The sequence below is a fragment of the Sebastes fasciatus genome, chromosome 16 (genome assembly GCF_043250625.1).
Source record: "Sebastes fasciatus isolate fSebFas1 chromosome 16, fSebFas1.pri, whole genome shotgun sequence".
Lineage (NCBI taxonomy): Eukaryota > Metazoa > Chordata > Actinopteri > Perciformes > Sebastidae > Sebastes > Sebastes fasciatus.
Window position 1 is genome coordinate 30,499,073 of NC_133810.1, and position 22,581 is coordinate 30,521,653.

Sequence of the window (22,581 nt, forward strand, 5' to 3'; positions counted from 1 at the left end):
ATGAAAACCCAGCTCAGTATTCATGCTAAGATGAATACTGAATTTGCCCTACGCCACCTGATCTGCATAAACAAAACATCAGCAGTGCCACTCCGCCTACCTCGGTGCAGGCGAGTTTGTTCATATCCACAAATTACAGTTACAATATGCGTGAAGCCATAAAAATTATGTTTTTGTATGGTTATGTTTTTACTGGAAATACAGTGAGAAAGTATTTCTGTTCCTGGTTTGTTCGACATGAATGCGTTGTCGGTAAAGCAATAACCATAAAGACTGAATAGACAATATGTGTCACGAACAAAAGACGTGTCACAAAGTAAATCCAACAAGTCTAACGTCACATGGACACATTGTTTGAATGCAGGGTGAGTGCGCTCTTGGGAGTGCAATGCAAAAACACCACAGCAATGGCAGCTTACCATCAAAAATGGTGACAGCTTAAAAGAAACAAGGATATTGCTTGTCTGTGATGGCTTTCTACCTGCTGGAGAATGACAATACATTTCCCAAAGCTCAAGGTAAGCTCGAAATGAAAAGCAGCAGAGGAAACTGAAGAGGTGGCACCAGCGATGTGACTGTGTGACAGTGTAGCACTTGTGTATTCAAGATGAAGAAACATGTGTTTCTTTGTATAGCCTCGCTCTTGCAGTTTCACAAGGGGCTGTCAAAGCATAATAGCTCTTCATTTTCCCTGACGGATTGCATAAAACATGTGTGTCATGCATGCATAATATTCAGGTATGCATATGATTATGTGTGCGTCAGAGGGAGTGTGCATGCACACATCTGAGCATACAGTCTAAGCTATATGCCAATCACATTTTAAGGTATTTGTCATGTAATTGCATTGGGGCTGCGTTCAGCAGCATTAGAATGTGTATAGGGACATCCTCTGATGAATAATACAACAAGTTCATAAAAGGGGCTTCCAATGAGCTTAGCTACCAGAGCAGAAAAAAAGAAAAAGAAAGCTGGTGAAGGGAATGTTTGAGAGCAAGGTGTCATGAATAATTGAAGAGGTTTTTTTGTAAAATTCAGTATCACCTCACCAGCTTGAAGGTCACATCCCTGTCGTGATGTTTGTTGCCCCTTCAAAGGGGGAAATTGAGTTATCAGTCATTGCTTAGCTGAGATCAGTTACCACTAAGGGCAGTGATTACTTGCCAAGCAATAAGTGGGCCAGCGCTGAACCAGTGCTCAGTGAACTTCAACAACACACAGACCTCGGTGTAAATCTGAACTATAGTGGAAACATTTAAAGCCTGTAGCTATTCAGCCTCAGACATGACCTTTTGCAGCCAGAGACACTGTTAAACAGCATGAAATGAGTCCACATTTAACAGAAGTATATTTGCAATTCTGAGGTTGCAACAGTGGCGTAGGCAGAAATCCCAGTGTGCTTTCTCTTGGTTGAGAATGATGGCTGAACTCGAGAGGAGATCTCTTCCTCCCGCTCCTCAGAGGAGGATTTATTTAAAATGGATAAAGTAAAATTCAACACTTCCTGTTCGTGTTTTCATCCGTCGCTACGAGCAATGAGATGAGAGACAGAGGAGGGGCTGCTCGCAATCTGCCAGTTGCGAAATGCACTGCAACTCAAAAGATTTGAGCGATCAGGTAGCCTAAACAGGAAGCAAAGAAACGAGCATTGTTTTATGGTCGTAGTCAGATCATTTAAAACAGCGCTGACTGCTATTCACTAGATGATCCAGTGCCAAGTGGGTTGACCTAGGCCCACCCACACCGACTCGGCTTGGTTGCAGGAATAAATTAAAACAATATAATATATAATATATAATATAAATAAATCTATGGTCTTGTCTGATCCCTCACCTCAAAGGTTGATACCTCCAGACCTAAAAATAATACTAATGTTTCTCTGACTGCCTGCAGTTGGTTGTTTCTGCCATGTAATACACTCTTTTCTTGTTGTCATGGAATTATCAAAGTTATGATAAATATGAAAGCAGTTCCTATTAAAAGAAAGCTGGTAATTAAGTCTGTGCTATTATTCATTTGTGCTTTTCATCTTCTCAGCGTGAACCTCCAGATGTCTTCTGGCAAATATCTTACAAGATAATTACTATCTTTGGAATATGATCGATAAAAAAACAATTAGTAAAGGATTTCAGATCTGAATTATTGATCACTCTCTTCGGGAGTCTGGATTTGTGCCACACATTAAATACTTTTGTTCTCCGAGCATCGTCACACAGAAGCTTTGATTTGGTCCGGCTCATGCTACTCTCTGAGCCCGTTGTTAATTGAATCATCAGTGTTATAGTCAGCCTGCCTTCACCCGAGGCAGGCCGTGAAGATCAGTAACAGTGAAGTTAGAATGTTTTCAGCAGGGGAGGAGCACGGGTCAGAGCTGCAACACGAATGCGAAGAGAAGCCTCGCACGCTCTGATTTGTAGAGGGTTTTCATCTCGCTGTTGCTTTATAGGAAGAGGTGTGATATTTTACGGACACGAGCGTAGGGGATGGCGAACAACTTGTCATTTATATATAGTCTCTTTTGTTATCGTCCGAGCACATACCCTGAGGATTGAAAATTAATTGCACTCCCACTCTATGCATTATTTCTTTAAAGCATAGTGCAAAATGTGAAGCTTTTTAAAAGCCTTTCTTGCTCCACTAACTTTGATTGCTTTTTCTTTGGCCAACTGTTATGGCCACTCAGTACTATCAGTTTTAATGATGTGGAGAGAAAGCTGGGGACGGGACCAGAGGTTGACCACGCTGCAGAGTCAGTCAACCAAAAACGTGGTACACCATTGAAGGTCTGAATTAAGTCCCAATGGAATGTTTTCAAAGCCTTCAGCCCACAACACCATGTTCCTCACCCTGCACACGAGTAATTCATTCTCTGTATTATGTTCCAAAGCGTAAACAGTGGTCTACAAGCGTCCTCTCGGTGCACTGTAACAGTCAGTTTAACAGTAATCCTGCTTTATCTAACAATAAAGTAAGGGATCTTTCTCTGTCTGTCTGTCCTTCGCATATCTCGAGAACCGTCCATCCGATCTACTTCACACTTGACGGGTGTATTGCTAGGGATGCAAAGGGGGTGCCGTGGCGAATTCGGTGCAATTTGGACGCATTTATTATTCATAAACTTTGAATGAACAAGCAAACGGTACTCTGTGCAGCGGCGGTGTTTCGGGGCTCTGCAGCCTGAAGGTGGACATACACCAAATCCATTGGCATATGTGAAGTCAACAGATCACGTTGCAGGAGATCCAGCGGCGCCTTGCATGATGGGTATGGCTCGGCGAGTCGAGTGACCATTCACTGTATCTGACTTTGAGGTCCGTCCATCGCAAGACGGCAGGCTCGCGGAACTGAGATTGAATAGTAAAACTAGGCAGCGCTGATCAAATATGAATCAAGGTTCTGTTACTGCATTGCCTATTTATCGCCACAAATGTTTTCAGAAACATATTTTAGTGTAGCCTACTGTTCGGCTGTGAAATGAGAAAGTTTGCGACCCAGCGCCATGTTTAAAACAGTCAAGAGTTCACGAGTGATTGACAGCCGGCTCTCACAAACTGCAGCTTTAATATAATAATATGCAAGAGCCTGTTGTTGATGTCGTGAATACTTGCAGGTCATAAACATGGGAATCTTTCCCAAACGTTGAACTATTTCTTAATCTGACAGTGTTTAAGATTAGACAATATAGTGTTCTGTGTAATAATTGCCGGTTTACTTAAACGTTGTCTTCCATCACAGCACAAATAATATCAGTGCAGCACGACTTTTATTATGACAGTTTCTATTTCTTTGTATTTTACTGTTCAGTATGATATGTTTAAGTAAGTGTAGGCTTGCCGGTGTTGTGACCCAAAAATGTCAAATTTGAGGACATTTAGCTGTTAAGAAAACACCTGAATACTAATGTGACTAATGTGACAGAGCTGAGGACTCAGCTAATTTGGACACATAAATGTCAAGTTGTTTTTCCAACCCATGCTGGCTAATAATAGGTCGACCTCCCCACCCCCTGCTGATTGCTCGATAATATAGACACAAAGCATAAACAACGAATATAGCTGGTTGCTTGCAGGGCACAAAAAGTGCATTTTATATTTTGCACGTCCCTTAACCTATTTGCTGTTGCAGAAAGCTCTTTAACTTTCACTTTGTTACAAATCTCTCCTTGCAATAACATCTGTGCGCATGAAGGATTTGGGAAATTGGATACGAGTATTTATGCATTTTAACTGGAAGAGGAAGCTCATTTATTTTACCATCACTGTCGTTGCTCCATAAAGTAGAGATGTACCTGAGATTAAGAACAAAAAGTCTGTAAAGGGGAATACACAGACAACTGAATCCTAGAAGATTTTGCATTTGCATGTAGCACAGTATGTGCACTCTGTTACACCGTGTGACAAAGTCTCATTGATATGACAGCCATAGCTCGGAGGAAAGAGACTGTAAGTGTTGATTGGTCAATGATAGCAGTCCTGCAGGTGTGGAGACATAGCTGCACCAGTTCTCTGCACCCCGGGGTGTGGATTTGTAATGCTGGCAAAACAGATTACCACGGCAGGATCTGAAAAAGAGCAGTCATTTTTGTTCTGCCTGGGGGCAATGTCACCTTTCTGTTTTTGCTATTAGCTTGCAGTGGCTGAACAGCGAGGCTTATTTAGTGCGAGGCAAGGAGGTGAGGATCCTCTGGGGTATGTGGTTAAGGTGCTATGAATGAATGCAGTCACCCAGGAGCCAGCTGGGCTACAATTGCCGTCGGGTATTGGAGCAGAGGCACTTCAACGTGTTTTATCCCAGCAACCAGAAAGCATTAATTTAGCTTCACCCTGGGACCGAGGCTCATTAAAACCGACGGATGCTTTTCTTATGCGTGGATGAACCGTGAACAGGTCAGAGGCACTATTTTGGGTGCTGACCTATAGCTTCGGAGACGCTGCAGCATTTTCTGTAAAAGTTTGGTATGAAGGAAAGTAAATGTGAAATACTTAAGTTTTTGTTGCAAATGATGGACAAAATAATAGAAACCCTACAATAAAGTCTTCCTTTGTGACAAACTTATTGTTAAATATTGTTGTGACTGTATCAGATGTGTTGATTTAGTGTGTGGTAACTGAAGAACACTTTGCAGCTTGTTGTGATTCACAACAGCCTCAACAGTCAGCGATGGTGAGGGTCTACTTATGAGCACGGCTTTCCTGCAATTTGTCTGTGTTTGGTATCAGGTCATCATGAGTTTTGAGGCTGTTTTGAGAACTCATTTGTGTAGCTGCTGCTGCTTCGTACCTGTGATTTATGCTTTCGTTGCCGAGCTGAGCAACTGTGCCCATTTGAGTTATATGCTGACATTGTATTAGTGCTTGTTCCACAGCACAGCACAGCACAGCAGTCACAAAGGTAAAAGGTGTCAATGACGTGTTGGAGGTGTGCTGTTTGGCACCATGTACAGTACAGACTGTCAGCTGCTGACCAAATTATATCAAGTTGAATGCCAATTAGCAGGATGCATCAGCTCGAGGGCTGCGTTCACACCGAATCAGGAGTCGCTGCAATTAGCACAGAGTTGTGTGGAGGTGGAGTGTCACTTAAAAACAACAGGGACGCCATAATAATACTTGAGATCCCGGGGCTACGGACGTTTTGGAGGCCCTCCCTTCCCTTCACGGCGCCAAATATTAAATGGAGTGCCCTCCTAATCAGTAGACAGAATATGAAAGTCATCATTAGAAGATGATACATCAACTGTAAGTCAAGACAAAGCAACGTTTTTGAGCCAAGCAGTCCTGTGTGCAACACGATCAGTCATTTCAATTAAAAACCCACAAACATGCAGGCAAAGAGCCGAAAGATTTAAGGATTTTGACCTAAAACTATACAATTTTACATAATTTTGGACCATTATTATTGCTATAGATAACACCGAAAAAGCTTAAAAACAAATCTTGCTATAATAATTATTTTATTATTTACATATAACACAGCCTTTGTCTGAATATTTAATTCTTCTGGCAACGTTTGCCATGTAAAATAATATCAATTCAGAAATTCTTAATAGGCTCGACCCTGGGTTCCCAGTTCTGCACGAGAAGCAACTCGCTATCAAAAAGAAAATAATAAAAAAAGAAAACAGTAGGTAGTCAGCTGGAAATGCTTTAATGTCGGGCCATAAATAAACTAACCGATCGATGCAGCGGTAGACAGCAACTCCTCCTGTTCCGCAAGGTGTAATGACTGTTTTTGTCAGTCTGGTGTCTTTGAAGAGAGCCATATACCGGCTGCAGTTCCCTGTCAGAACGGGCCGTCTGATGGCGAGGTAAGTAGTGATAATATAGCGTACACATAAACTGATATGGATTTTTTTTTTAGGTGGCTAAATACGTTTTGCCGCCGTCCCCGTCCTCATCAGTACGTCACTTTGCTCTCGTGCTGGTACTCATGTCGGTTTCTCTAAACTAGGGGCGTGCCAGCCGCTATCTGCTGTAGGTAATACCCTGTGGTGTGTTATCTAGTAGTATTACTAAGTCACTGCTGTTTGCTAACAACTGAGTGGGTGTTTCCATTTGAAAAATTTAGAAGAGACCGCAGATGGAGTCGACCTTTAAATACCAATGAAATTAGCACACACACACAGTAACCTGACAACGTGTAGCTCTTACATAAGGAGCCTACTGATCCCCATTTCTAAAGTATTCACTCCAGAAGGGAGGAAGTTGACAAACCGACTCCTCACACCGTTGGTGTTCACCACCTGTCCTTTACTATCAACCTTTACTATCAAAAGAGCCATTTTAGGCAAAAACAAAGCAAAAAAAATCTGTATGGAGCCGCAAAACATTTGATCATTGTGATGAAGGTAACACAGTTTATAGTATAAGTATATATTTTATAAGTCTAATGCAGTGAGGGCCAAAGAGACAATGTACTACGGAGTATTAAGGCCACATTGAGGGAAAAAACATCTGAGATTTCCAGAATAAAGTCATAATATTACGAGAAAAAAGTCATAATATTATGAGAATAAAGTCATAACTTTAAGAGAAAAAAAGTCTAAATATTAACAGAATAAAGTCATAACTTTACGAGAAAAAAAGTCGAAATATTAACAGAATAAAGTCATAACTTTACGAGAAAAAAAGTCGAAATATTAACAGAATAAAGTCATAACTTTAAGAGAAAAAAGTAAGATAGCACGTAAAATTATTACTTTATAATATTATGACTTTATTCTCATAATACTACGTTTTGTCTTGGAAACTTCTGACTTTATTCTCGTATTATGACTTTATTCTTGAAATCTCAGATTTATATTTTTTTCCTCAATATGTCCCTAATGCTCCGTCGTACCGTCATACCGTCGTACCGTCGTACCGTCATACCATAGACCTACAACAATGATAAATAAAAATGAAAATATAAACAAAAAACAGTTATTCATTTCCATTTTTAAGAATCCACAGAGAGCCACTGGAGAGGAGCTGAAGAGCCGCATGTGGCTCCGGAGCTGCAGGTTGCAGACCCCTGTCCCAGTGCAACGCTACCTGTCATATCAACTGAAAGGAGAAAACAAAATAGAGGACTTAATTATGTCCTTGAATGGAACCTGCAACAATTTGTTCTGCTATTCATTCTCTGAAAATGTGGATAGTTTGGATCAAAAAGTTGCTTGTGGAGGTTTTAATTCACAACGATCTCAATGTGCTGTATGACTTTGTTGGAACGGTTAAATTGAAAAGATCGATGTAGTCGCTGGGCTCTGATTTGAAAAGCCCACATTTGCCCGTCTGCGATGGGAGAACGGCATACGGAGCGGTTAGAGCTCTTGATATATTGAGGCACAGATTGCAGGCATGTTGTTACCCTCTTTGTGAAATTGACTTTTAATTCATAATGAGCAATTGCATATTAAAGTACTAATAGCCTCTAATGGAAGTAAATTTCTTTCCCCTTGGGACATGATGTTAAGCAGCATCAAACGTTATGGTGGGACAGGATCGGAGGGATAATAACAGAAGATTCTTGAAAGTTGTAATTGTTTGATATAATCTTCCACTGTGGTTGAGAGATGCTTCTGACTTAAAGGATTATGGGTAGCTGTGACTTCACTCTGAGACACCCACAGAGGACAGCTTAAGACAATTCATTGCAGGATCTGAGAGTCTGTGCGAGGTCACATTTAGACTGCTCGGGTACGGGCTAATTGAACACACTCAAGTTAAAATAGTAGTGTAATTGCTTCATTACTGTAGATCCAGCATGAATAAGATATAGCCAGAGGGAAGCAGAGGGAAATGCATCTCAGCTAGAGGAAGATATTCTTCAGCGGTCTGTGCAGTGTGTCTCATTCGGCTTGTACATCACAATAAACACAGACAATGCTGCATGCAGCTTTGTACATCAATCACAATTTAACCTAATTTGACTTGTCATCAGAATTTCTCAGTATTTGTGTTTCTCTCAATGAGGAAAATTACTCAAATATGACAGGCTTATTCACAACGTTGGGTTTGATGCTTCATAGTTAATTGTCAAAAATCCCCTCATGCACTGGTGTTTCTGGAGTGAAATATTATTTATCAAATATGTGTTGAGGGAGACTAAACAACAAGGTCCCGAGTTGCTCGGAAGATGGCTTCTGGTCGAGGTATATATGCTGCAGAGATTTCTAGTGAACGCAGTGAATTACTGGTTACTTGTACATTCCACTACATTCACAATAAACTATGGAATAATGTGTGTGCTGCTTGAAAACGCTCCACTTGCTCACACATAAAGAAGGAAATCAAAAAGGTTCCTCCCATGAATCTTTCTCGGTCAGTGGTATCGGGTCTCATGCACCACTCATTAATTTGTAGCATTAGCTGAATGGACTCATCCTTCATGTTAAAGGTTCATATTATTTCTCGACTGGCTAATAAGTTAGCTTGACATTTATTTCATGCATTAATCACCTGGCGGTGAATGTTCCATTCAGTTTAACCTTGGCTGTGAGGGGAACAGAGGAAACTCTTGTGTGTAGTTCACTGACACTCTCAGAAAGGTGTGAAAACACAACATCCTGTTCATCTGAGAGACTTGAATTAGCCACCGAAGGCTAAAGGCTAAAACCACCTAATCAAAGTTTAGTAGATAATATCAAAGAAATATGAAACCAATTGTGAACATTGCCTGTAAGCCTATAGAAATCTGTACTCTACTCTACCAATCTCTAAATGTGAAAATTACTTATTTATTCATTTTCATCATCTTGCCCCAAAATCTGTCTCGGATATACCTGAAACGGATAAGCTCAAAGCAAAATTTCCAATCTGAATTCACACAGAGGAGACCTTTATACTTCGTCTGCTGACTGCAGCTATAGGGACTCAAAGAGGGAAAGATACCTGTCACCATTTAACCTTTCACAGAGATCCGCTTGACTGACTGCAAATGGTGTGTGAAACTCAACCCCGAGTCTGTTATGCACTGCTTTGAATTCCCATGAGGCTAAACCTTTTTTTATTATTTATGGCTCAGATCATAACTCATGGAATGGTATACTGTCATCTTAATTTCAATGTGTAAACTGGAAGGATGATATAGTGACGAAATGCAAACACCGCTTTGGAAAATTCAAACATTATCTGACGAGAATGTTAGACAAGCAAAGTGCGTGAACATTGCTCATTTCTCTTGTAAAGCTTAAGACCTCTTTTTATGCACATAATTTAAACAGAAAAAGATGATTTTTTTTCTCTATTAAATACTATTAATATGCAGACAGTACATTCCTACTTGCTGCAAAAGATCTGAAGGTGAAAATGAGAATATGCTACAGAGAAGAGCTAAAAATGTCTCTCTGCAAATGTACCTTTGCAGCTGGTCGTTGGCAAATCCTGGTAAAGATGGGAAGCTTCAAACTTATTTTTTCCTGTCTGCTCACACATAACACCAAATATCCCCAATAGAAAGAGCCTGAGCATTAAACCTATTACCTCTGTTATTTTATTATTATAAAATTATAAAATGTCCAAAAGACACTCACAGAAAGCCCCCACATCCCGGTATGACAAATTGCTGTATGAGAAAAGGCCCTTGAGGCTGAACCAGCACTCGACTAAGCATCTGACACCAACCAAAACTGTTATTTCCTCTCTCACATGGTGAGACTCGGAGTGAGATGAAGTGGCTCTGATGTTGATGATATCAGCCATATTGTAGGTGCGCTCATGCGCCAACGTGTACTAAATCAGGCATATAATGAATTTCCAGACTGCGCTTCAACAGGGGCCTGTGTAACAACGCCAGTACCCATTGTCATCTGCGGTGGAGATCTGTCACCTGATATGTTTTTCACAATCGGCAGGTGTTGTCGTACAATGATTCAATTTTCAACAGGAATTAGGGAAATTTAAAATTTCAACATAGCATTTCATTGCAAAATGCACTGATATTATAGGGCTAATTATTGTCAGTTCTTTTACATTTTACATTTACTGTCGATTATTACTTTGATTAATCAATTATTAATTGGATTTCAGGGTCTTATTCAAACAAAGAAACAAAAACAAAACGTATTCATTGTGTTATTGTACAATCCTCCCGACAGAACGGCGTTGTCTATCTTTTCCCCAACAAGAATATGATATCTTGTCAGTTTATTTTCACATCAACTAGGGCTTGGCGACATGGTTTATAAATAATCTCAATATTTTTAGGCTATATCGCGATATATCAGACCATTACATTATGGAGAGGCATTGGTTCAGCAGCCCAGGACACTCACAGACCGATGCGTGCATTGTAAATCTTCTCACGTGATGCTACTCGGCCAATCAAATCTGTGCATTCTCTGCATTGAGACTCGTGTCAGTGAGTGAGATACACAGACAGATACGAGACAAGAGACAACAGCCAGAGAAATAAGTGGCGTGCTCTAAAAAGACAAAAGTAGACAGCGAAAGCTTTTATCCAGAATGAACAGACTCTTCCATGTTCATTCTTCCAGTATGCCTCATATGTTCCGAGACCGTGGTGATTATTAAAAACCTTTCTTTTGAAGTGGAGGCTGGCGTCTTCCATCCATCAACTTTTCCAAACCTCAACACGTATAGACTCGCTTTGGCGCTTCGCTTCTTCTTTGGCTCTCTCCAGGCTCGTTCCCTCCAGATACAAAAACACACGCCCCATCCACGCTCATATACGCCACTCGCCGAGGAGAGTGTGTCTGTGGGAAGGAGAGAGCGAAACACTGAAGCAAGTCTCATGTCAATGTCAATATTTATACTCAATTGTTGCCGATAAACTAAAAAACGAACAAGCCGCAATCCATCGAGTATATTTGATATATCGCCCACCCATCATATCAACTGTTGTCTCAACAACACTGACACTGAGATGCAGTCACACTTTTTCCATCTAACATCAATTTCATCTTGTCAGAGAAAAGGTTTTATGCACATATATGGTGTCACAATTGATGTCAAAGAAATGAACACCAGTGCAAGGAGGCCAGTGTGCATAAAACAAGCCTTCATATCTGTACCTCGTCGGGGGGGCTGCATCATTTGTGGGAGGGCGACTTGTTTTTGCTGTAATTACAACAATTTAATGGATGAATTCAGCGGAGGAAGCTCAGTTTATTCAATCCCACCTAAATTGTTCAAAGCCATATTTTTCATGAAATGATTTTATTTGGTGTCTGAGAGAGCTCGCCAATTATTCAAAAAGGTTTTTATGGTTGTATTTAGCAAGCTGAACAATTGAAATGGTAACATACATAGATGCCACGCTGCCAGTGATCATGATTGCCAGAGCTCTCTGTCATTCTCTGTCACTCTCATCACTCGTCTCTCCCTCTCTCCACTGTTTATCTACCCTCCCTCCTCCTCCTCCTCCTCCTCCTCTATCCCTCCATCTAAACTGTCTCTCAATCTACAGTACAGGCCTATGTGCCTTCTCCCTGTCTCAGAGCCTATAATATTTCACAGCTGTCAGGGCCCATTTAGACTGAGCCTGAACAGCATATGCAGGCACGTCTTTATCTTTGCTCCTTCTTCTGCCTCGCAGGGCTGCTTCTGCCCTTTTAGGGTCCCTATGTGTCATCTCTTAACGTGTACCTCCCTCACAACAATCATGAGCCCTCTTGAATCCAATATCCCTTCAAAACTAAATGTGTTGCTCATACACGTGTCCGCATACTCTTGAGTCAAGCAGTAAGATGTCACCCATGGAGGGTCAGGATTCAAACCCAGCCTTTTGTTTGCTTGGCAACACTTTTATTTCTGATTCTCCAGGTCTTGAATTGTACAAATGTGGAGCAAGACTGGTACATTTTACTGCTGATGTGATTAGTTGTGTTGTTTAGTCACTACAGTATGTTGTGAACAGCAGCACCTACTGTCTGCTCTACTCTCATCTAGCTGTGTACTCCCTCTGCTTCAGGCCGTTGTGTCCTCACATCCTTACCGCTCCTCAGTGCTGCAGAACATGAAGTGTAATGCAGCTGCAGTATGCTGCAATGTCATTGCAATTTCATCCTGGTAATGTTCTTAATGCCTCAATTACTTCAAGTGTTTAGGAAGAGATCTATTAACACCTGTTCTTATAGACTGTGGATTGTCCAAGCAATTACTCATAGCTCGCTGCCTTTTATAGAGACATATGGTCCGAATGTATTCAGCATGAACAGTATTTACTCAAGTGAGTTAATGTCAACAGAGAACAGATGGAGGAATTTAAAATGCTAGTTCAATGCACATGATGTAACATCCACTCATGGGCTACCATACAATGGCCGTGCGTAAATGTCACATCATCAGCTGCTGCTGTCATTATCCCGTTGTGAGCTGGTACAGCCCACAACATTTCTTTAATTGAGCACAAAAGGTTTGGTCTGACCCTTCAGACTGCATCATCATCAGACAGTTAGATTATATCATTTGTTATGTAATGTTGTGATATCATCACGATGAAATTCACGAGGCCTGTTTTATAATCAGCTATGGCAAATTTGATTATTCCTGTCTAATCACTGAGCCCTTGTGGGAAGGAGCTGCAGTTGTTAATACAGTCTGCATAAGAATGCTTTTACCTCCAACTCACCTCATCAAAACCAGCTCCCCACTGATTAGGTGAAGCAATAGAAGGTGGGAAGAGGCTTTTTTCATTCTTTGTTGGCAAGTAGTGAACGAGTGCTTCTGTAATCCGACAATCTTCAAGGACCCAACCAGCTGCATGCGACTTTTGAGTCCTTATATCCGGGTGCTGTCCAATTTCCATCAGTGCCAACAATGCAGGTTGACTCGGAGAGTTCGATTTAATCTCAGAGCGAGAAAATCAACCAGGCTAAAAATAACTGAAATCAGTGGTTTCTTTCTTTCTCCTTCACAAGGAAATCAATACATCAATTATTGACTATAGATGCGATGTGATAATTACTCAAGTGCAGCTCAATCAAAAGCAGTAAATCGTTATTTCCGAGCACACAGTGAGAGATGTGTTGTATTCCTCGGGGTTGTTCATTTGTCAAACAGCAGTGTGGCCTCAGCCTTTTCTAGACACATAAATGAACAAGTCAAACTGTAGTTTTAAAGCTGGGTTAGAGTCAATAACCTTCATCAGCGACATGAAATGTAAATAATAGAAATATATTATACAACTAACCCTAACCCTAACCCTAACCCTAACCCACAAAGCTGCAGCGTTGCCTCGAGCTTGACCCTACGACTGAGTGGCTTACCATTACAGTTCTAGCTAGTGTGTGTACGTGAATATACCAACACAAAGTACACATATGGATTTGATGTTGCCCACGCAATTGCACTCAACTCTAAAAATAAGCGCTCATGTTGAGAACAGATAAAGGCGAGAAAATGAATAACATTTAGATCTATTGTGTATTCCTGTTGTCTTTAAATATCTCACAAGCTCAGTTAAGAAAACGTCAGAAAACGTCCTCTACGCAATGAACATTCATTCAAAATGTAAATATTTAAACCTTCATTAACTGAACAAAGTATTATCAATCAATGTGGTCCCATGGGAAGGTGTATAAATAACACGCCATGTTAAGAAAATCCTTCGTGATAAGTTTCCAATGTCGTCTCTTTCTCCTCGTGTCGTTGTGAAACTGTCTCGGTCATGTTTTTGGTAACAAAACTACTTGGTTTTTAGGAAACACATCAAGGTTGGGCTTAAAATAAGTACGTAAACTAAGTGAAATTCCTACGAAAACAACGTAACAACAGTACGGAAAACACGTCACTAAAGTAAAAAAAACTCAACAACACTTTTGGACACGAACACCGGCCTCCTGCTCCATCTGGATGTTTGCGAGCACTTTTACATTTGATTCTTTGTTTATGTAACAATATTAATTAAAGCAGCTTTAAACAGCTTTCATGTTGAAGGAAGGAATAATTCATGTTGATATCTGAGTGAACAATTCAGTTTACTTTAATGACCACTCGGCTATGCTGTTCTGTCTGAACTGAACCAGACTGGGAATGATGTGAGACAACAAACAGAAGGTCTTTCATCCAGGAGACCGCTGTTTGTGTCCCGTGCGTCACGTTACACTTAGGCCAGACTGTCCATGTGAGTCCGAGACATATTCTACAGATACAGACATTGAAACTGTAGTAATGTTGCTGGTATGATGTCAATATAATGTCAAAAGATCACTTTCACTGTCTGTTGCTGCGGTGAACCACATGCAGCTCGCAGTAAAAATAGGCAAGACTTAAACTTAAATAGTGGATTTATTGCCTGAACCTAAGCGATTGTTTTTGTTTCCTTGACAACATTAAGCATGTGTTTACTGCGACTGAAAAGTGATGCCGAGTGGTCTGACAAAGCGTCAGTATTTGACAAATCGGGGCGAGAAGGCGTTGAAACTCCAAACAGGAGAGCTGCAGTCTGAGACATAGTCTCTATACCAACATAATGTTCATCCATACTAAAATGCTTCTAATGTGACAGTGATAAAGATTTCAATTGCTTGAAATTCAGTTCAAGTGTACCTATGATATTATCAGCAATAAATTCATGACCTTGACTGGGGTGTTAGAGGACACAGCCTTTTTGCTTGTTGTGTTGCATGTTAAATAACCGAGCTACCATATATACAGTAGATCAGTTTATTCAGGCTCAAATAGCCGCGTGTCACATATGCTATCACATCCTGAATGATGTTTCAATTTAATCAAATTGTGAGTCCCCTTTGGCCAGTCGGTGCTGAAGTGGATCACGATGAACGAATGAAGGAATCCACGCCTCGTCTTCATGCAGCATCCGCTCTGAATGCATGATGTAATTGTTTGTTTTTTCTCTTTTCTCCCACTCTCTCTCTAGGTAAGTGAAACAAATTGCTCAAGCTGATTGAAAGTGGACCGCCTTGGGGTTTCACATTCAACAACACGCCCAGCTCCGGTACAGTACCCAGCCTTCATACTGACAGTGGCTAGGCTTCTCTCAATTAACACACATACAGGCTGAGCACCCCCCCACCCCCACCAACACACACACACACACACTTTGATTACAATCGTGGGGTGGCTTTGGAAGCACTCCAGCAGTTTTGAGAGGTTTTTGATGGGTGATTGTGTATGAAGTACATTGTTTTTTTTTTCCTTTGTGGAGGCACTGAGGCTCAAACCAAATTTGCAGTTTTGTTGTGATTCGACACGGTGCTGGAATTGGAACAAAATAGGTTGCAGTACTCTGAACCAGCAGCTCCACGGTTTTTAACTTTTATAGTATCTTGTCCTGGTTTCAAGGTATAATTACATATATTTCTGTAATGCATCTAAATCATGAGGAGCGTGTAACAAGGGTGTGATAAATTACTATTAAAATAATGAATTACAGTTAATTTCCTTCACAGCTGGAACTTAATGTACAACACGTAGAAGATGCAACCTTTCTGTTTTGTCGCACACAAATATGCTTTTGCAACACAACAAACTGAAAGTATGTCATTAATCGTCCTAAAGCGTAAGCACGGAGAATGACTGCAACTAAAGACTACTGGGTCTTTGAAATTAATTGTTATCTTAAATATAGTGTGTGACCATGAAGGTGAGGCTATAGACAAAAAACTGCAGTTCCTCAAATGTCCACTTGAGGCTGGCTCCAAAAGACAGTCAATCCCCATAGATCCCTCACGTTTAAACACCCAACTTTACAGCAGAAATACAGTAGACATGTTTACATCCTGGTACAAAAATAACATTCACATAATTGCAAAGATTTGCAGTGATGTTGGAAGACTAAAATTGGGTGATGATTACTTACCTGAGCACGTTATTTCTTTGTATACAGCTGCCATTATCACATCTCACTGTGACAAACTGTCAGTTAGTCAAGGCATCAATTAGTTTTACGTCTGGCTGATGGAAATAAATGCCTCAGAATCATCACTGTTGTTTCTACAGTATGCTTAACCTTTTTTTCCAGTGTAGCAATAACTCTTTGTCCGGGCCCATTGTAACTGTAACATCAATACATAGCTGTGTTGTCAGGTGGGAAATTATATCCATATATCTTACACAATATATGACATTAGCAGACTATTGAACATTAAAGCATCACAGCGAGGGAGAATCAGTCATTCTTAGGCCATTCTCTAATGGCTGAGTTTCAGCTCACGTTGCCTTAATTGTTTTAAAAAATATATTTTTTGATGGACAAATTATGACTATAACGTCCCGTAATAGTACCATATACGTCTTCATTATGAACAGTCTCTCTTTGCTTTAATTGGCAGCCACTCATGGTGTGTGTGTGTGTCTCTGCCTCATTGACGCAGTCATCTCTCAGTCAACGTTGTAGCCGCCGGCTCTGAGGTGAAGTCACTGTATTTGTGTTTGACTCAGTCTGGCTGCGTGTCATGCGGCATAATTGAGTTCAAATTGAATATGAGCTACCAATCAGTGCAATTAATGGAGGATTGGATAGTGTCTTGTGAGGGCACGAGGTGGACAAATCTCCCCAGTCCTTAGACATTAATACCCCGGCACCCATGCAGGCGCACAATGACTCACCTCAGATTGGTCACGCTCGTGGCCGACGGAGGAATGGCTTGCCGTAGGCCGGCTCATTATTTCCATTTTTATTACAGTAAATGCATGTTCATTCTGCTTCTTTCATTTAATTTTTCATTCAATGAATGGTAAAGCATCATGGGAGTAGAAAATAGAATTATCGCTCACAACAACGTCTGTGGATTATCTTAAGTAACCGGGTCATGATTTCTGGAAAGAGACGTCGCTGTTGAGTTTTTCAAATGTAGTGGGTTTTTTTGGCGCTTTGAGCACCACGAGAGACGGCACTCAGCAACCCACGCCAAAACAATCATTTAATTTATACACTATAGGTTGAGCTATTGTCTCTATGGTGTGTGTGTGTGTGTGTGTTAGAATCAGTATTACACCCCATAGAAAAACAATGTCACTTAAAATAATCACGATCATAATCAAGTCCTGGGTAATTCATAATTTAAAAATTCCTTGTGAGCAATAATTCATTAATAAAATAAAATAAATATATAAATTAAAATAAATTCAAAATAAATATTACAAATATTGTATTAGATAACTAATGAGCAATCACCCCAGAGTGTGTTTGTATTAATCCTTACAGCACTGGCTGTGCTGCCACCTGGCATGGTACGGTTCTTTTCTTAAATCCTAGGATGTTTAATTACAGACCCTGGCTCCAGCAGGATGTCATTTGGATATCCTGCTGACATTTCATGCACTCCTAGTCTTTCCTTGCTGTTTTTTTTTTCTGGAAAGACCCAGACTTAATTCCATTAATATTTTGTATTACGCTCTGTAACACATTCTTATGTGACAAACACTAATATGACACACTCATTCATGGTGATTTCCTCTCGTTTCATTCATATCTTCTTAAATAGACTGTTTCTAGCTGCTGGCTTCTCATATGTTTACAAATGTTGTGTCATATTTTGTGGCTCTGTGTTTCTAAATCACTCATAGAATATGGCACCAACATTGTAGATAGGGATTTCATGCTAAGATGGTGTGAACTCAGGGCACTGGAGGGAACTTTGTTATGATTTTTATTGATTGTAAGTTGTGTCAAGACAACATCTGTTTTATATTCAGGAGTACAATCTTACTTCCTTTACTTAAAGCAGCGGTGGGTTCTGTTTTCAGAATCGTCTTGTAGTGCACTGTTTAGCTGTAAAATGAGAAAGTTTGTGACCCGGCATGCTATGTTGAGATCTGTTGAGGAAATACCAAGCACCGCCCACCAGCCGGAGCACAGCCAATAGGAACGCTCTCTCTCTCTGAAATGACCTGTGATTGATCAAAGTCTCCCGTCACAAGCTAGATTTGTTAAAGCCTGAAAACAGAACCATGAGGAGGTACAGAAATCTAGTTTTCTCTCAGAACACTTTATTTACAATATGCTGAAAGTTTATTATGGAATTTTTGCACAATGATGCCAAAACCGTGCATAATTATTATTAATATTAATGTTGTATACTTCTAGATGTAAAGGAACCGTTGACTCCACTTGTGAACACTTTGATTAACAGTAACTCAGGGTAAATAAAACCCTCTAGAATTCAGAAAAGTGGTTTAAAAAACAGGAGAAAAATGTTTTTACTGTCATAAAGCAGCAGTACTTTAGAGACTTTGTTGTTGCTGTTAATATGTTGAAATCACATTCTCCCGCATCACACTCAATTGTCATTATCAGTCGGCTGAAGGAGGACATTACTTTCTGAATAAACTTGTTTTTTTGGTTGTTAGACATATACTTGCTCAGTTCTTCATTCTCTCTTTTTATGTATAATTTGAGATTGAATTCTGCTGAACCATTTTTTTGGAAATACCAAAATTGGTTTCATTATAGTAATTGCAATGGTTTGTAGTGAAGATGGAAGACTTGAGAGTATTTTAAGAGGTACAAATTGGTGATTTTCTTAAGGCTACTTGATTTTCTTAAGGCACTTTATTTCTTTGTATACAGCTTCCATTATCACATCACACTGTTTGACAAACTGGCAGTTAGTCAATGCATTGGCTAATGGAAATAAATGGTTTCCATGCATCCATGCATTGGCCAGTGTAACGCTAAGTCTTTGCACAGGCCTATTGTAATTATAACATCAATAGATAGCAGTGTTGTCAGACGCAAAATCTAAAAATATCTTACACAATATGTCACATTACCACAGAGTATTGAACATTAAACATCACAGCGAGGGAGAATGAGAATATGTCTGCACGGGAACACATGTCAGCCTTTTACTTTTCTTCATCATTCTACTCTTCTCTCTGTCTTTTATCAGCTCCGTTCTGTTTTTTTCTGCGCTCTTGTTTTCCCTCGGGCATTATGACCTCCTCCGTCAAAGAGGCTGCGTTGGCTCTACTCCTGGCCATATAATAAGGGCACTTTGTTTTGCTTTATATCAGCATCGGAATATGATTGAGCCATGAGTCAGACGCCTCTTCTGTACAGCACAAAGGAAGCATTATAACCCCTGCTCTATTGTTCTTATCACAGCGGTAAATATTATGTCTCGGGGTCTCGCGCTGAAATCCTTACATGCTGATTCAAAGTGGATTTAAATGCAAAGAAATTAAAAGAAACACAGCAAAAAAAAAAAGTAAGAGGCAGGTATTTGAGTACAGGGAAATAATCTTTCCATTCTAATACAGTATGCTCCATTGGCACCGCCATTATGCTAATGCACAAGGCGATGCTGTTGAAGTGATTCGTTAGCGTAATGGGAAGAAGCTAATTGAGTGAATTCTTGCCAAATTACCAGACACGGTTAATCGTCCACCATAAGCCTCAGTCAGATGTGAGCGTACATACACAGGTACTCACAAACACACACTTGCACAAATGCATGCAAAGATGTCTACAAGAAGGGCGACTGCACTTCACCTATGATAGGCACTCCATTTAGAGCAGCGGTGCTACACAGGTGCTCACTGCTCTGAGACAGATAAGATCTTTGAGTGGAATTGACTGTGAGATGACAAAAAAAAAAGGACATGAATACTGAGCAGCCCTCTCAGCGGCAATACAGCACAACAGTCAAAACCTAGTGTGTCGAGTCACTCACACAGAAAGTGGTAGACCCTTAAGTTGCTCCAAGTCGATGGCATTTGTAGCTGACACAACAAGAAGGTATGCAGCGTGTCAAGCTCAGACTTTACCAAAATAACTTGCTCATTTACACAGAACCCTTTATGCTTGTTGCAAAATAGCAGTGTTGATTAATCATTAACAATTACCTCCCTTCTCTAATCTGGAGTGTGTGCAAGTATGCATGTGGGTGTGTTGAGAGAGAGTACACCCTGGATAATGTCACATTAGCATACTCCTATCCCCGCGCTGTCACTCAGTGTAAAATAGGAGACATACCTGTAGAGTCAGCCCGATACTGACTCCACAAATGTGTCTCTAATGTCATCAGGAGTCAGCCATGTGTTTCACCACAGCGCCTGACATAACAGCTCTGTGTAATCCACCGGGGGCTGGAAACATTAGCTTTAATGGAATACTATAGGTACGGCTCAGTCAAGTAAAAACACAATGCGGCAGAAGTTCACAATTTCTGCTGAAATCACACAAAAATATTCGGCATGAGAGGTGTGAATGCAGCAATATCGAAGTCTGACAGCTGGAGGAGTGCTGCCATCACTGCTGAAGCAAGCAAGTGAAAGCTGCAAATTCCTGCTGAACTCTTTTAGCCGGTTTACACGGCAGCCAGACTCCACGCTGACGTGGCCGGTGTAGACACCCCATTATGTCATCTGGTTAAAGCACACAGTATTTCCAAATGTGCATATGAAATTATGACTGGAGCTTTGTTCAGATTGTAAAAGTTCATAACCTGATACTTGTTCACTTTGCATGTAATGAGCATATATTAACATGCCGTCCAAAAACTGATGCTAGAGGCGTACCTGCAGCATCATACTTTGAAGCTTTGGGCCACTGACTTCAAAGTTTGTGTGTCCTCTCCCTCTAAACTGTGGCGTTTTGAAGCGGATGTCTTTGTGCATTACGCACCGCCTCTCCCGCAGTGTCTGACTGCAAGCCTGTGCGTACTGCAGCCTCTAGATTCAGCACCCCCTGCCGTCAATGGACAGTGACAAAAAGTAAACGGAGTCCCCTACTAATCGGTAAAAAGAATATGAAACTCATCAATATAAGACAATTCTTTTGGCCGTACCGAATAGTTGGAAGGTTTGAAACTTCATTCGTAACGCTGACATTCCTATTCTAAATCACCATTTGAATTGTGTTTAAAGAAGATATTTCACAGAGTTGCAGGGAAAGATCAGGCTACAGTAGTAGTATTTTTATTTTACTATTAGTAAAATTAGATTCAAGTGGTGGCTGCATAGGACTGTTTCAGACTTGTGTGATCCAAACTCTTCCAATAACTCCAGAGCGTTGCAAAGTACAAAATGTATTGAAAATAGATAGATGTAATCATTTCCAAAATTCACAACATGCTTTTATCTAACAAAATATTCTGCTTCAATCTATATCTGTTGGTGTTTAGCCTTTCAAAAACAACATTTTCACTACAGAAAACCGCTCCCTTGTCCAATTTACCCAAAATCGACATTTAAATAGCAATGAGCTGGGCTGACGCCGCTGGCTTTTAAAGGGTACGGGACACTCTGATTGGTTTAATTCATGTTATGCCCAAAACAACTACAACCCCTTTGCTCCTTGCGCCTTGCTTTGCGTCCAGATTATGCACCATTTATTTTCATTCTCTTTGCAAAATAATCTGCCTTGCTGTCGCTAACTAATATGACAATGTGTTACACTTCTGAATGACCTCTCCTCACTTCTGCATTTCTTCTCTTTGTCCTCTCCTACCCTCTACCTTCTGTTCGCACATTTGCATGATGTCCTAATTAAAAACTTCACCGAGTAAAATTACTTTTTAGATCTCCCTCTCTCCACCCAAATAAAGGTTTCCCAACATGTGCTGGGAAGACCTTCAAGAGACCTTGGTCATTTCTCAAGACTAAGATGAGCAGTTAAAATTCATAAGGTCAAATTAAACAAGGTAATATCTGCCATGAAACACAGGACAAGGTCAAGGCGCAGGGTCTTGTACATAGTCGGTTGTCAGCTTTCTGCTTCTGACGCTGTGTACAAGTTGTTAAGTACATTCCCTTAGGGGTTATTAAATGTTGCCCTACAGGATATACTGTGTGTTGAGGTTGGGGCATTGTGTCCCATAACTGGTCTATTCATCAGACTTACCTACTCCACATGTGTGGGCCAAATGATCATTAAAGGTGAGATGTGTTGGGAGTTTTGAGGTGCAGAGGCCATCTGCCTGTTGACAGGAAGTTTTAACAGGAAGAACATTGTCCCACACCTTCTGCTCGCCTTGCGACGTGTCACAGAGCAGCCGGTGGTTTCTGGCTGACCTGTTGCTCCATCGTGTACAATTCATTAGGTTTGTAATGTGGCTTATTGTCATGGCAGGAGGTGAAGCGGTGAATGTCTGTTAGAGGCCACAGCTTGGGTAAATAGATTGTAACGCTACAGTTTAATGATAGATGGTAGTGATGCGTGGGCGTCAGT

The 22,581-nt window shown here is 40.6% G+C and overlaps 1 protein-coding gene across 3 annotated transcripts in view; it reads left to right on the plus strand.

Annotated features, from left to right (window-relative positions):
• Positions 1-22,581, plus strand: part of ntm (neurotrimin) — a 377,838-nt gene that overhangs the window by 148,996 nt on the left and 206,261 nt on the right. Inside the window, exon 2 of one of the 3 annotated variants that reach the window (XM_074612067.1) lies at positions 15,325-15,402. The exons of the other annotated variants lie outside the window; for them this stretch is intronic. The gene's annotated coding sequence lies outside the window, so the exon portion shown is untranslated. The remainder of the gene's footprint in view (positions 1-15,324; positions 15,403-22,581) is intronic. 3 annotated transcript variants of the gene reach the window in all.